The sequence below is a fragment of the Salmo salar genome, chromosome 12, assembly GCF_965601325.2.
Source record: "Salmo salar chromosome 12, fSalSal1, whole genome shotgun sequence".
NCBI classification, from domain to species: domain Eukaryota; kingdom Metazoa; phylum Chordata; class Actinopteri; order Salmoniformes; family Salmonidae; genus Salmo; species Salmo salar.
In genome coordinates, this window is record NC_138302.1 from 58,082,864 (window position 1) to 58,096,913 (window position 14,050).

Here is a 14,050-nt window from a genome sequence, read left to right on the forward strand (position 1 = left end):
GAGAGACTCACAAGTTGGATTTTTTATTTAAAGTTTACTGTGGAAACAAAAAATACAACTAAGTTCTACAAAACATTATCCACTTTTGTGCCATGCTCAAAGGGGTTATAACGAAACCTCTGCTTTCTACTATGGAAGGATCCTTCTACTGCATACGTGAGTTACATTTTGCTCCAAACAGCACTGTCATGTTTCTCCCTCTGTGATCATCCTCATATGCTCAGTTAAACAATTCTTACAAGTAAAACATTTACCAGAAAGAAGTTAACAATGTGGTTGTTCTCCTTGGTGACAGCTGGTGCGATATTAGATGTTTTACTGCCCTGAAGCATTTTACAGACATGGGGCACATATGGTCTCTCACCTGTCTGAAAATGAATATGTTCTTTCAGGCTTTTCTTCTAAGTAAAGCGTTTGCCACAATAACAACACTGACATCGTCTCAATCCTGTATGACTCCTCATATGATTTGGCAGGTTTTTCTTTTAATATTTGGTATTTTATTAGAATCCCCATTAGCTGTAACAAAAGCAGCAGCTACACTTCCTGGGGTCCACACAAAAATGAAACATGACATAATACAGAACATCAATAGACAAGAAAAGCTCAAGGACAGAACTACATAAAAAAATATGTAAAAGAACACGTAGCCTACATATTAATACATACACACAAACTATCTAGGTCAAATAGGGGAGAGTTGTTGTGCAGTGAGGTGTTGCTTTATCTGTTTTTTAAAACCAGGTTTGCTGTTTATTTGGGCAATATGAGATGGAAGGATGTTCCATGCAAAAAGGGCTCTGTATAATACTGTACGCTTTCTTGAATTTGTTCTGGATTTGGGGACTGTGAAAAGAACCCTGGTGGCATGTCTGGTGGGGTAAGTGTGTGTGTCAGAGCTGTGTGTAAACATTTACATTTACGTCATTTAGCAGACGCTCTTATCCAGAGCAACTTACAGTAGTGAACGCATACATTTCATTTCATACATTTTTTAAAATTATTTTTTATAATTAAAAAAATGATTGTTTTTTTCGTGCTGGCTCCCCGTGGGAATCGAACCCACAACCCTGGCGTTGCAAACACCATGCTCTACCAACTGAGCTACAGGGAAGGCCTTGACTATGCAAAGAATTTGGGATTTCCAACACATTAATGTTTCTTATAAGAAGAAGTGATGCACTCAGTCTCTCCTCAACTCTTAGCCAAGAGAGACTGGCATGCATAGTATTTATATCAGCCCTCTGATTACAATGAAGAGCAAAACGTGCTGCTCTGTTCTAGGTCAGCTGCAGCTTATCTAGGTTTTTTCTTGTAGCACTGGACCACAGGACTGGACAATAATTTAGATTAGACAAAACTAGAGCCTGTAGAACTTGCTTTTTTGGAGTGTGGTGTCAAAAAATCTGAGCATCTCTTTATTACAGACACACCTCTTCCCATCTTTACAACCATTGAATCTATGTTTTGACCATGACAGTTTACAATCTAAGGTAATGACAAAGTAATTTAGTTTCCTCAACTTGTTCAACAGCCACACCATTCATTACCAGATTCAGCTGAGGGCTAGAACTTAATGAATGATTTGTACAAAAAACAATGCTCTTAGTTTCAGAGATGTTCAGGACCAGTTTATTACTGGCCACCCATTCCAAAACAGACTGCAACTCTTCGTTAAGGGTTTCAGTGACTTCATTAGCTGTAGTTGCTGATGCGCATATGGTTGAATCATCAGCATACATGGACACACATGCTTTGTTTAATGCCAGTGGCAGGTCATTGGTAAAAATAGAAAAGAGTAGAGGGCCTAGAGAGCTGCCCTGCGGTACACCACACTTTACATGTTTGACATTAGAGATCTTGTTCCTGTAGTTTTTGTAAACACCGTGGTAGGTTGATTAATAACCTGATCCAGATTACAGGCACTGGTTACAGTAAGAAGCTTCCTCCTGAGAGGACAGCTTGATGAAAACCAGTCAATATTCAGGTCCCCAAGAAAGTAGACCTCTCTGTTTGCATCACATACACTATCAATCATTTCACACATATTATTAGATACTGACTGTTAGCACTTGGTGGCCTATAGCAATGCCGCAAAAGAAAAGGCTTTAGAAGTGCCAAGTGAATCTGCAACCATAACACTTCAATAACACTTGACATAAGATCTTCTCTAAGAATTGCAGGGCTATGGCTCTGAATATATACAGCAACCCCTCCCCCATAAGCATTTCTGTCTCTTCTACAGATGTTATATCCTTGTATTGCTACTGCTGTATCATCAAATTAATGATCCTCTATGGGCTAGGCGGGATGTATTTGGTCCCACCTACGTAACGGCCACTTGAAGCCTGTGGCGCGATTTTCAAAACCTTAAAAATCCTATTACTTCAATTTCTCAAACATATGACTATTTTACAGCTATTTAAAGACAAGACTCTCGTTAATCTAACCACACTGTCCGATTTCAAAAAGGCTTTACAACGAAAGCAAAACATTAGATTATGTCAGCAGAGTACCAAGCCAGAAATAATCAGACACCCATTTTTCAAGCCAGCATATAATGTCACCAAAACCCAGAAGACAGCTAAATGCAGCACTCACCTTTGATGATCTTCATCAGATGACAACCCTAGGACATTATGTTATACAATACATGCATGTTTTGTTCAATCAAGTTCATATTTATATCAAAAACCAGCTTTTTACATTAGCATGTGACGTTCAGAACTAGCATTCCTACCGAACACTTCCGGTGAATTTACTAAATTACTCACGATAAACGTTCACAAAAAACATAACAATTATTTTAAGAATTATAGATACAGAACTCCTTTATGCAATCGCGGTGTCCGATTTTAAAATAGCTTTTCGGTGAAGGCACATTTTGCAATATTCTGAGTAGATAGCTCGCCATCACGGCCTAGATATTTTGACACCCACCAAGTTTGGTACTCACCAAACTCAGATTTACTATAAGAAAAATTGGATTACCTTTGCTGTTCTTCGTCAGAATGCACTCCCAGGACTTCTACTTCAACAACAAATGTTGGTTTGGTTCCAAATAATCCATAGTTATATCCAAATAGCGGCGTTTTGTTCGTGCGTTCAAGACACTATCCGAAGGGTAACGAAGGGTGACGCGCGGACGCATATCGTGACAAAAAAATTCAAAATATTCCAATACCGTACTTCGAAGCATGTCAAACGCTGTTTAAAATCAATTTTTATGCGATTTTTCTCGTAAAATAGCGATAATATTCCGACTGGGAGTCGTTGTTTTCGTTCAAAGACTGATCATCTAAAATGGACTCTTCAAGTGCATGCGCACGCCTGTCTCATTGTTCTCAGATCGACCACTTACCAAATGCGCTACTGTTTTTCAGCCATGGGCTGCAAAGTCATCATTCAACGTTCTGGCGTCTTCAGAGAGCCTATGGGAGCCTTAGAAAATGTCACATTACAGCAGAGATCCTTTGTTTTGGATAGAGATGACAAAGAAGGCCAAGAAATGGTCAGACAGGGTACTTCCTGTACAGAATCTTCTCAGCTTTTGGCCTGCCATTTGAGTTCTGTTATACTCACAGACACCATTCAAACAGTTTTAGAAACTTTGGAGTGTTTTCTATCCAAAGCTACTAATTATATGCATATTCTAGTTTCTGGGCAGGAGTAATAACCAGATTAAATCGGGTACGTTTTTTTTATCCGGCCGTGAAAATACTGCCCCCTATCCATAACAAGTGAATTATAACACACAGGTATAGTTACTCCAAGATTTATGTGAGTCATCAAGATGAAGTCATTCCTTTACTCTCGGCCGTCATCATCAAAACATTTCTCCAGATTTGCTCATAATGAGAGGGGCTGAGGCTAGCTAGGCTAGTTAGCTAGCTAGCTATAACATTAGACTGCAGTACATTTTAGGTATAGCAAACAACATAGCTAGATAGCTAGCTAAACGTGGCTAGCTTGGCTTGTAGTGGTTCTAGCAAGCCCAGTTATGGCCGAATCGATCTAGATACTTACAGCAAAACAACTTACTCGTTTGTCGTTTACCTTCATGAGTCCTGGTCCAGCTGGTCTAGGCTGCCGCCGCTTCTTGCTGGTCTCACAATTATTTTCTCGTTGTCTCAACACCTATTCAGTATATTCTGGCTGAAATAAATAGGGCTGTATGTTCCTATGTAAATTAACATAAACAACATTTTTTGTCATCCAGCTCTTCTTGGAAAGAGGAATAATTAGAAGCAGAGATTGTACCTAATTATTTAGCAGTCTTGGATAGACAATGCACGGTAACATAGCTCTTGTGAATCTGTAAACTAGTACCACACCCCTGTTCTGAAAAGTCTGCCTACTAGGGTGGATACAAGAAAGTATGGCTCCCGTCAGGTTGTATGTACTCTTTACAAAGCCAGGGGAAATTAGTCAACCTAGATATGCTGCAATATCCTGGCAGATGTCCAATGGCTTTATTGAACAAGGATAACCATATCTACTCGTGTGATAGTGTGATCATGCAATCGGAGAAATGCAAAGGCCATAATAATTGCAACAAAACATGAATTATTTTTAGCTCGACAGCAGGCTCAATCAACCAATCACCTCATTGGTTGAACTCTCCCAGCTATAGTGCACAATTATGTCTGAAACACCCTTATCACTCAAAATGATGTAGTCACTTATATTGTAAATAATAATCAACTCAGCAAAAAAAGAAACTTCCTTTCAGTGTCAACTGCATTCATTTTCAGCAAACTTAACATGTGTAAATATTTGAATGAACATAACAAGATTCAACAACTGAGACATAAACTGAACAAGTTTCACAGACATGTGACTAACAGAAATGGAATAATGTGTCCCTGAACAAAGGGGGAGTCAAAATCAAAAGTAACAGTCAGTATCTGGTGTGGCCACCAGCTGCATTAAGTACTGCAGTGCATTTCCTCCTCATAGACTGCACCAGATTTGCCAGTTCTTGCTGTGAGATGTTACCCCACTCTACCACCAAGGCACCTGCAAGTTCCTGGACATTTATGGGGGGAATGGCCATAGCCCTCAACCTCCGATCCAACAAGTCCCAGACGTGCTCAATGGGATTAAGATCAGGGCTCTTCGCTGGCCATGGCAGAACACTGACATTCCTGTCTTCCAGGAAATTATGCACAGAACGAGCAATTTGGCTGGTGGCATTGTCATGCTGGAGGGTCATGTCAGGATGAGCCTGCAGGAAGGGTATCACATGAGGGAGGAAGATGTCTTCCCTGTAACACACAGCGTTGAGATTGGGTGCAATGACAACAAGCTCAGTCCGATGATGCTGTGACACACTGCCCCAGACCATGACGGACCCTCCACCTCCAAATCGATCCCGCTCTAGAGTACAGGCCTTGGTATAATGCTCATTCCTTCGACAATAAACGCGAATCCGACCATCACCCCTGGTGAGACAAAACCGCAACTCGTCAGTAAAGAGCACTTTTTGCCAGTCCTGTCTGGTCCATTGACGGTGGGTTTGTGCCCATAGGCGACGTTGTTGCCGGTGATGTCTGCCTTACAACAGGCCTACAAGCCCTCAGTCCAGCCTCTCTCAGCCTATTGCGGACAGTCTGAGCACTGATGGAGGGATTGTGCGTTCCTGGTGTAACTCGGGCAGTTGTTGTTGCCATCCTGTAGCTGTCCCGCAGGTGTTATGTTTGGATGTACCGATCCTGTGCAGGTGTTGTTACACGTGGTCTGCCACTGCGAGGAAAATCAGCTGTCTGTCCTGTCTCCCTGTAGTGCTATCTTAGGCGTCTCACAGTACGGACATTGCAATTTATTGCCCTGGCCACATCTGCAGTCCTCATGCCTCCTTGCAGCATGCCTAAGGCACGTTCACGCAGATGAGCAGGGACCTAAGTGGGGGAACTGGGGGAAATGGGGGAACTAAGTGCAAAAAGTACTGTAATTTCTAAACGGTTCACCCTACATGGAAGAATATACCCTCTTTAAGCTGACAGTCTGCACTTTGACCTCATAGTCATTCTATCATTTGAAATCCAAAGTGCTGGAGTACAGAGCCAGAAAAACAACACATTTGTCACTGTCCCAATACTTTTGGAGCTCACTGTACATGCTCACCTCATTGCTGGTTCTGCCCACTGTGTTCATTTTTTCCCATTGTAAAAAACGTAGATGACCTATCTTGGGTTAGCTATAAGTACGAAGCTTTGCTACCAGGGTGTATTTCCAGATTGGATTTGTAATTTACTTCATTATCCACAAGATGGCGATAATGGTATGTAAGCTAAGGCCTACATCGCAGTGCCATAAAGCTAGTATGGCTCTGGTCCATCAGAAAGAACATAGACCTCTGGAAATGAGTGGGTGGAATATGTTAGCATGAATATAACTTCCAGGAGTAATTACCACATCTGATATTGTTTCCTCTTGTTTGCATATAATCAGCTAATCTTGATTTACAAAAGATATATATGGTCAATTTCCCAGGGTATCCATTCCATACCCAAGCATGCAGAGCAAAGCCAGAAATATGGACTATAGGTCTCCTACCTTGAACCAAATGTCAGCCTATTGTGTTAATGTGCAGGTTGTACTCAGACTCAGAAGTTGATAGTGTTGGTCATTTTAAGTGATTTTACCTTTGCACATATATATGACCAAAATTTGAGCTTGTTACCCTTTTAAATGCCTCATATGGGCTCAGCCATTAAGTGTGATGATATGTCAGTCTCACACGAAGCTCAAGAATACCAGAGAACATCTGGAAAGGGAATGTTGTGGTAATGTGTGTTTTTGTCAGGAGGTATCAATGTCTATGTTAACACAGCTTCTGTCCCCTATGGTTTTGAGGGATGTATTGTATCCCCTCTCTGGTCATGTGATGAGGGAAGCCCATTGTAGTTCTGCTTGTTACTCCTCGGTCAACCACGCTGCCCCCTCTCCATTCCTCCTCTTCCCACCCCGCTGCAGTGTCAACACCATCCACTAACCTGCTGGGTGTCTCTGTGTCTCTTTCTCCAGCCTCCTGCTGGTCCATGTGTGAAGACTGTGAACCTCTGTTAACCTCTCTCTCTCTCCCCCACCCTCTCTTTTTCTCTCTCTCACTCTCTCTCCCCCCCCCCTCTCTCTCTCTCTGCCCAAATTCTTGTTATCTATCTGTTAGCAGCACAGTGTCCTCAAACTCCCTGTTTGATCAGTCCTGTTTCCTGATACCCAATCCTCCTACCTAGCACCTACCCTCTCAGGTGTTTCCCAGGACATGCAGTGAAGTTGATTTCAATCTCCATAAAGAGGGGACTCGGTGGCTTGGTGTTGTTGTTTTTTTCTGGTTATCTTGGCTCCACCTGAAAGAGATGAGGAGTGGAACAGGGAAAGGCCACTTGAGACAGATGTGCTGCCTCTGTTTTCAATTGACTGGTACATAGGGAGATTGGTAAAGTTCCTCTGCTCTAGAGTCCACAGCAGAGTGGCAATGGCAGCCCCTTACTGCTCAGCTTACTGTTCTTCTGTCCATCCCAACTACTTTCAGATGACATAATTCATCTGTTCACCATCTTTGTTCTAGGACTGCTATTTGGTGTCATGCCTCTCCTCCATCTCATTGGCTAATACTAAGAGCTGGACAAGAACAATAGCTGTACCCTTCTCACTATCTGTGCCTGATTCTTACCCACAGCAACCTGATGGAATGTTAGCTACCAGAGTTGAATGACTCTTCTCAGCCCTGCTTCCAAACCCCCTTTGTGACGCAGGTTGAAGTTTATTGTCATGAGTCCTGGAGGCAGAACTGAGCGATTTCCCCTTAGATAGGCCAGGCACCAAGTCAAAATTGGCTATATTGTACTATATATTTTGCAGAGCTGCCTCCAGAACAAGATTCATGATGAAAAACGGTAACTTGCCTTTGTGACACCGACAACTATCGGCTTTTTCCAAAGCCTGCATTTACCAAAGGGCTCTAAAGGCTATCCCCTGTACACAGTTACAGCCAGGTCCTGTTGTAAGTTTAACTAGGCCTAATTAGCATAATGATCTCAGGTTGTTAGTGTTAAAACCCTAGGATTTAACCCGTTCCCAAGGTCAAAAGCCCCCAGAGAAGTCTTTGGGCCCCCTGGAGGAAGGGTAGGGGGGCAGACAGAAGAAAACTGTCTGCATCCGAAATGGATCCCTATTTCCTATGTAGCGCACTACTTTTGACCAGGGCTCATAGGGCTCTGGTCAAAATAAATACAATAAATAAGGAAGAGGGTGCCATTTCAGACACAGCCAGAGTTGGAATAGTGTTTGAAACTCAGAGAACGCCCATTGATTTTGTATGGAAGGGGAATTTTACATTACCAAAAGCATAACTTTCAGTGGAGAGGATAAACTAAAGGTTGGCTTTCAGTTCAGTGAAGCATCTTCTTTCCTCCATCGTTTATACTTGGATTCTCTTTTTAATTACTTCCTATGTGGAAACAAAATACTTAGAGAAAAAGGGTGCTCCTGAGATGGTTGCTATAGATACAGGGTTGTGGAGCAACTGTTCTGTTCCCTCCCTCCCTTCAAACAGCTGACACCACCAGGTGTAAAGCCCCTCTCATCCCTCTCTCCTCTCCTCCACAACCTGAGCATCTCAACAGAGGACAAAGGCTGGGGATTTCCCTCTTTGTCCCAGTCTGCCCACCACTATTCCTCCACCCAGGGGGTTTTCAAGTGGGGTGCACTCTGAGGGAGATGACTAGGGCTGTGATGGTCATGTAATTTTGGATGACGGTTATTGGTCAGACAAATGATTGTGGTCATCGTTATAATCGTTTGAAAGATGCACATTTTCTCCTCTCCTCCGCTTCTAACTACAGGGAGGGGGGTGTTGCCTTGGCAACCAAAGACTTGTTCGCTATAATACCTTGTTTTTTTCAGCAAGGAGCAACAAAGTTTCATCACTTTGTAAAGAGTCCATGTTACCGCGACAACGGAGTTAACTGCAGGAATGCCCGGCCTTCCAGTCTTTAGTCAGCTGTTCGTTCTACAAAATGAACTGCTTTTTAAAAAACGGTTATGGTTATTTTATTTTCATGACGGTTTTCATCCATAATTGTCGGTTAAGACAATTGTACAGTAATTGTGCCAGCACTAGAGATTACAAATATATCTCATTTGTGAGTGATGTGCATATTATGGTCCTCAAAGTCACCCATTAACAACAGATTTTCAGTACACTGCAGGATGTTGGTATGATTGTGATTATGATTGATTGTTTCTCATTGTGCCGAAACCTCTAGAGAAGGGACTAGAGTGAAACACTGGTGGTGGTGACCCTCTAAGAGACATATCATGGGAAATATTCAACCTTATCTTCAAGGACCTTCTTGGTGGGATTCCATATGCTTGTTTTTCTTACTATAGGATGAGACTGCCCCAGCCCCACCCCCTAACCACCCTACTCCACTACCCACCCCACTCCCCGATCACCCCACTCCCACTCGTCAGTCTCAGAATGTCCCCATGCATCCTGATGCCACAATTCAACAACAGCCCTCACAGAACACAATCCCTATTGGCTCCGTGAGACCAATTTATTAGTATTTTAGCACCAGACTTGATGTCTGAGCATGGACCGAAGATGAAAAGGCTAGCTCACCATCAGGGGTGGGCTGGAGAAGAAAAAGAGAGGAGATGAGAGGGGAAGAGAAGAGAAGGGAAGAGGAGAGAAGAGAAGAGAAGGGAGTGGGAGAGAAGAGAATAGAACAGAGGAAGAGGAGAGGGAGGAGAGAGGGGAAGACGGTAGAGGAGAGGGAGAGAAGAGAGGGAAAGAGGAGAGGAGAGAGTGTGAGGTGCATCTTAAGTAGATGTGAAATTATTAATAAATGGGACAGCGTTCAAAGTTGTTTTTGAAGTCCATCGATCTCCCAGAGGGCAGAGTGGCCTGGGTTTGTAGTTGCGTCTCTTTGTCCGGCATGCCCCGCTGTGAACCTTGTGACGGCTAAAAGATCCACTCCACAGGGGCCTCCCTTTGCAACCAAAAACTAAATTGCTACAAAAATCCCATTAAATGTCCAGACCACACTAAAGTTTGTTTTTCCAATCTCTATAGGGTATTTCCTCAGTCCTACACCATTTTGAGAATACTAGAGTGCGCTCTACCCAGAATCTAAAGAGGGCTTCTTGTACTCAGTTATACAATGTCCAGGAAATGTCTTGTGCTTCATTACCTTACAATTTATATAGTATCTATATCCTCTCAAACTAGACACTCAGGTCAGGGATCCAAGTCCAAATCCAGACACTTCAAGAGTGGGAGCTCCACATCTGATTCCACATATTGTAGTGGCACCTCTGAGAGCGTTGCCAGCCGGCAGCATTCAGTGGCCCTCGGTGACTCTCAGACAGCTACTTTAAAGGAGAAGATAAAACAGATGGATTTGGAAGAGATACAGCATCAGATTGAGGATGAAAAGGAAGCGGATGATATCTGTAAGCAGATAGATGAACAGTCACATGCAGCTTAACCTGAACGAAATATAGAATGGGCAAGACAGTGATATGGCCGCTACTCCTTTTCCCTCCATCACACCTGCGTCTACCCCACAGCAGGTGCCAAACTCACATCCTAACACACAGTCTCTTGGCATTCAGGTGAATAAAGCACGTGCCATACCTGCCAGTCCACATAGTGACAGAACCCTCTCATTCTGTGCCAGATTCCCATCAAAGGAATACACCACGGTCCTCCCAATTGTCATCTTCTTCACTTTTTTCGCCCTCAACCCGGTACAGGAGCGCACCTACACCGCCAGGAACAGGGGCAATCCCTTCCAGAGTGGAGAAGGCCTCAGCCATTGCTCGGAGCCAGTGGATGCTGCTGAGGGGAGGAAAGCTCATAATAATGTCTTGAACGGAGCTAATGGAATGGCATCAAACACATGAAGACCATAGTATGGGTATTCGAACACAGCTAACATACTGTAAACTACATACTTAATAATGAATGAATAATGTAGTATGTTCAATACCGGAGACAAATAACGGAGTGCGTGCCCTCATTCACCCGCATCACAAGACTAGAGTCCTAATGAGAGACACCTTGAAAAACTACAAGTACTTGCTCATTTTTCAAAAAACAAGCCTGAAACCCTTTCTAAAGACTGTTGACATCTAGTGGAATCCGGATGGATTCTCCTCGGGTTTTTGCCTGACATATTAGTTCTGTTATACTCACAGACATTATTTGAACAGTTTTCGAAACTTCATAGTGTTTTCTATCCAATGCTAGCTATTATATGCATACACTAGCTTCTGGGCCTGAGTAACAGTCAGTTTACTTTGGGCACGTCAGTCATCCGAACTTCCGAATACTGCCCCCTAGCCTAAAGAGGTTAAGAGGGTTAGGGATTTGGGGTTAATGTTAAGATTAGGTTTAGGGTTAGGGTTTAGGGAAAATAGGATTTTGAATGGGAATCAATTCTTTGGTCCTCACAAGGATAGTAAAACGTGTGTGTGTGTGCCTTCACCTTCTTTCCAACGCCCTGCTACTGAGAAGGATCATGAAGATGATAACGGTCTCAAACCAGTTATGCGCCACGATAAGGTAGTTTGTCTTCCTCGGGAACCACCAGTGCTTCCCCCAGCCATGATAGATGGGGAAGTACAAAAACATATACTTGGCAACACATTCTGGATAAGAGGGCACACAGTGGAGAATAACTGAAGATATTTCGATCCCCACAAGGGAAAAGGCTCAGTGGCGACCGTCATTCAGGGCAGGTGGATATTTAAAAAAAAAAAAAAAAAAGGGGGGGGGGGCTTTCCTGTTTTGCATGTTATTTTGGCATTAATACGTGTCACATATCAGTTTGCCAACAATGTAAAATATATATATATATATCATTGAGTTAATAAAGTTACATAAAATCAGGCAGCTTCAAAATGCAGGTCTTTCAGCCTAGCTCAGTGCTTTCTGTGGTGTTGGGGCTGGCCAGCAGAAAATAGGAGCATTGCGCCATGATTGGCTCAGCATTGTACCATGATTGGCTCAGTGTTCTGTCACTTATGGGACACTACGTCACCAACCTTTAGTAAGGGGAGACATCAAGAATGTGAGCCTTCCTGTATCCTGCCATAGACTTAGATTAGAAGTGCCCTTCCAAGAAGGCTCAAGGTCATTGGCCACAGAAAAGATGTCAAATCACATTATATGTACAGTAGCTTTGATTGGACTGATCATGTCAAAATCTTACTTTCACAATCTTAGCTAGCAGTCATCATCATGATTCATGAATCAAGTCTTCTGGCAAATCCTTTTTAATTATTGTCATATGAAGAGAAATAATGAAGAGAAAATATAGATAAAGCGTTAAGGTGCTCATCGGCCATTGGACATAAACAATTTGGAGATCGCAAATTCAACAATGAGTGGTTTGTAAGGAATCGGTGACAGTGGCTAACTGCAAGCATTGCAACTGGAAAAATACGTTTTGAACGGTTTTTCAACTTGGAATTGTAAATCCGGCATCTTTCTCTTTGATGACAAAATTTGCCCACGAAGGACCGCTGTGCCACTTTCCTGTTCAAACACATCACAACAACCGTGAGTCCAAAAATGTCTTATGCTGATACATAAATTACATTTGTGGGCACTGTTTATCACCATTATAGTGCAATTAATGTATTGTTTAGTGTTGTGTTGTGGCATTGCTGGCATGCATATGTAACAGTGTAGGTTCCGTCCCTCTCTTCGCCCCAACCAGGGACCCTTGCACACATCAACAACTGACACCCCACGAAGCATCGTTACCCATCGCGCCACAAAAGCCGCGGCCCTTGCAACGCAAGGGGCAACCCTACTTCAAGTCTCAGAGCGAGTGACGTCACCGATTGAAACGCTATTAGCGCGCACCACCGCTAACTAACTAGCCATTTCACATCGGTTACACATATATATATATTTTTTAAGATTTACATGCTAAAATCGCCCATGAAAAAGCTATTTTAGGCTTAAGGGTTAGGGTTACAACTAGGGAAATAGGATTTTGAATGGAAATCAATTGTTTGGTCCACACAAGGATAGTAAAACAAACGTGTATCTTTGTCTGTGTGTCCGCATGTGTGTGGGCTTGGGTGTTTGTGTGTATTTGTGTAGTGGATTTCAGCTACGAAAAATGACTGTATTGCAACCGTCAACCTTCCTCCTGCTTCACGTAGTGGTCTTTTGGTAGGCCTTGAACAATGGGGATCGCAAGGAGACAGGGAATTCCCTGAGGCCTTTGCTCTTTCTAGCTGCAAAGTAGAGCGTTGATAGGATACGTACGAAGAGGGAGAAGTGAGAGCAAGACAGAGAGAGAAAGAGAGTCTCCTCCTTACGTGTGTCTTAATTAGTAAGCATCACACTGGACTAACCTGGCCTTTTTACTGCATCAGCCCTCTTTTGTCAAACAGAGGAAAAACAAAACAAAATCTAATCAAATCAAATTTTATTGGTCACATACACATAGTTATTCAGTGGCAGGTAGCCTAGTGGGTAAAGTGTTGGGCCAGTAACCAAAAGGTTGCTGGATCAAATCCCTGAGCTAACAAAGTAAATATCTGTTGTTCTACCCCTGAACAAGGCAGTTAACCCACTGTTCCCCGGTGGGCTGTCATTGTAAATAAGATTTTGTTCTTAACTGACTTGCCTAGTTAAAAAATATATATATTTTGCAGGTGTAGCGAAACGCTTGTGTTCCTAGCTCCAACAGTGCAGTAGTATCTAACAATACACACAAATCTAAAATAATGGAATTAAGAAATATATAAATACATTAAGGTTCTGTGTGGAGAATCACTCTTTCTGGATATAACCCCCATCCTCTCTGTACACCTGGGACATAGGATATGGAAATGTGTTTCTACACACAATCTGGAGGCCATATTGAATGTCCCATGACTCTTCATTTGTATTAAGTGGTTCCTCTTATACCCTTTAATGGATGATTCGATTTGGTCCCCAGCTTGGAGAGAGAACCAGCAGGAGCAATTGAGCAGCCAAACATAGCAATTAGTGTCTTAGATCCTAACGAGAGCC